This window comes from Wasmannia auropunctata, unplaced genomic scaffold (genome assembly GCF_000956235.1).
Source record: "Wasmannia auropunctata unplaced genomic scaffold, wasmannia.A_1.0 LD336026.1, whole genome shotgun sequence".
NCBI classification, from domain to species: domain Eukaryota; kingdom Metazoa; phylum Arthropoda; class Insecta; order Hymenoptera; family Formicidae; genus Wasmannia; species Wasmannia auropunctata.
In genome coordinates, this window is record NW_012026864.1 from 978,165 (window position 1) to 981,150 (window position 2,986).

A 2,986-nucleotide genomic window follows, 5' to 3' on the forward strand; every position below is an offset into this window, starting at 1 on the left:
ACGTTTGCGCAGCTATTATTTAATAATACGAGTAATAAAAAAACCCGGACCGCTTCAAAAACCCGCCCGGACGCCCCCGGACGTCTTCAAAACTAGGACAAATCCGGGGAAATCCGGACGGATGGCAGCCCTATCCGGCGTATATAAATATAATCAGAGACACGTTTCTGTTGTCTCCTCTGAATATTACAGAGTGCTATAAAATACTGTGGACCAGTGCCGCTCGTATATCTCACAGCTCATAAATAATTCATAAAAAATATATCTAAATCGAGGAATTACATAATTGTAAATTCAACAGCAATTTTCTCTTCAACATGGCAAAATTGTAAATTGCGTAAGCTAAAATTGCTCGATTTATGATCTACTTACTGCGACAGTCGCGTATTTCAGAACGAATGGCACAAACGTGTACAAAAATTTAGAATAATATAGACAATCGTATATCACATTTATAAATTCAATAGCAATTGTAAAAAGTACGAGCACAATTATTTCTTGCAAGCCGACTAAATGACATGCAATGCAAGTAATATATGTAAATGCACATACAAGAATGAATAGTCCAAATGATGTTTGTATGAAAGTATAACAAACATCCGTCTATTATGAACTATATGTATATGCTATCCAGGCAAGTTTCAAAATCTGCGAAACTTATAAATATATATATATATATATATATATGTTCGCGATCATAATTAAAAAATCTGAGTTTTTATAAATCCGGCAGAAAACAACGTCGGGATTATATTTTTTACCGCGTGAAAATACGTGGGAAATGCAAGAGGTGTTTTCCGCGTAAAATTTCCACGTTGTAAGTGCAACGACGAAAATACTCGATGCTCCGAATATTTTTAACTCGGCGCTCGTGAGAACCTGTCAAACACGAATTACACGAAACGTGTATCAGACACGAGCGTAATTTCATCCAAAGTTTTGTATCCAAATCTAATCAATTTAACATTCTCATTAATATTCCGGGATACCGCGCCGCTATAAGGAATTTCCCGCGCGAACGGGCGAGCAGGCCGCGTCACGTGACCAGGCTGGCAAACTGCCGATTAGTTCACGTCGTGCATCGTCGCGTCGCGCTACGCGGATCGCGATCGCTCCGTATTTTCGCGTGTCTCTTTAACCGGTCTCCTTAACTCCGAGGGGATTTCGCGTAAGAACGAGCGTCGGGAGTGCCGAGTCCTTCGAACGATCGTTTCCGGGTGTCGATCGGTACGTGCGAGCGATCGCGAGTGGCCCGAGTCGTTTCAATAATATTCGCGATCGCCGTCCGTCATGGCCGTCAATTTCGCGTCTCGGCGTCGGTCGAAAAACATCGCGTTCTCTTGATGCACGGCATTTTCGTGTGTTCCGTGCACGGGACGGGTGTCGGGTGTCCTTGATGTCCGAAGTGCCTTTCAGCACCCGGGACATCAAGGAGCGTCGAAAGGGAGCGTCGTGGGATCGCCGCGAGGAATTCGTCGAGACCAGAGTGATTCCGCTTGGCTGCGATATTCGCGTTACGGTAGCACATGTCCGTCACATTAATCACCGGAGACGCGTGATACCTTGCAAGATTTTCATGTCGACAAATGACGTCGGAAGCCGGCCTAAGGATTCCCATTGTTTTAATCGGTGATAACCGGTAACTTATCAAATACATAATTTGTATGCCATCTTATTGACATAAATAGAATTATCATTTTTTTGTTTTAAATTTTTTGTTTAACGTAGACAAAAAATTGTAGGACGAGACGACGAGTGTATAGTTAAAAATTTTGTTTTACGCTGTTTCTGACTAAAATTGATAAAATTATTCGCTGATACAAATTTGTCAATTAATATCCGTATTATTCTGTCAACATGAAAAATTATTAATTTTTTATTAACGTATAGAAAAAGACATTAGATTACGAACATGTAATTGAAATTTTACTATAAGCAATTCTATCGACTAATTTATTTAGTGATCAACTTGTCAAGTAACAGCTGTATTATGATATTAATATAGAATTATTAATTCTTCGTTGTCTAATACGTAGAACAAAAATGTAGATCAGGTATAACGAATTATACAGTTAGAAATTTTTTGCCTTCTGTTTCAGTTGAATTAATCACCGATCAGATTAATCGGAGTTTCGTCGAAATCGGTGAATGCCGGATGAATCTACAGTTCAATTGATGCGCACGAATCGCGATCTGATACATCTTTCTACATCCGTGATTGACGTCGATCGACGAGAAATTCGTTTACGAATTTGCGCGCTTCGCGAATGTGTCCGCGAGTACGTGTGTTGGAGTACATCAAAGGATCGTGGCGGTGGATTATACAGAGGCGAAACATTTCGGGTCTACAACATGTCGCCTGCAACATCGGATGACAGTGAGTGCTCCGTCGCTTTTTTTTTTGTATGTTATTAAATTATTTGCAGAATATTTCCGCCGCGCGGGATAAAAAGTTTGCTTAATAACGGACGGCCCTTTCTTTTTGCCTACCTACAATATCCCTACAGTTAATGTAAATAACAGAACTGCTCTAGATATTTATCTGGTGTAAAAAGAAAATGTGCTAAAACTTTTGACGGGTTGTCGCGTTATATAATATTTATAAAGTGCTATGTATATATATCTCGAATAACGTAATTGACGATTAATGTGTCCGCCTGATATTTGCTCCGCTGGAGCGGCTGGAGGCAATCTTCGCTGAAGGCATGAGACAGATAAATTAATTAATTGAAAGCAAGAAAATACATTTAACTGTTACATTCTTTCTCAGTTATTATTGAAATAATAATAGGTTTCGAATACGTATTTTACGTAACGAGAAATCGAGGAATGATTGAAAGTCACACTACTGCGATGCAACTGCGAAATTAAATGTCAAAATGCGAGCTAAACTGTTGTACCATTTTGCTATAAAATTTGCTAATATTAAATCGCGTTGGTGCACTGGTGAACTACTCCTCGAAACTGCGAAGCAAATTTTACGAGG

At 39.5% G+C, this 2,986-nt stretch overlaps 1 protein-coding gene across 1 annotated transcript in view; it reads left to right on the forward strand.

Moving 5' to 3' along the window:
- The first annotated feature begins 1,296 nt into the window (after positions 1 to 1,296).
- LOC105452691 (serine/threonine-protein kinase SIK1-like) overlaps positions 1,297 to 2,986 on the forward strand; it is a 122,499-nt gene continuing 120,809 nt past the window's right edge. The window contains exons 1-2 of the mRNA XM_011694031.1: positions 1,297 to 1,629; positions 2,100 to 2,377. The gene's annotated coding sequence lies outside the window, so the exon portion shown is untranslated. The remainder of the gene's footprint in view (positions 1,630 to 2,099; positions 2,378 to 2,986) is intronic.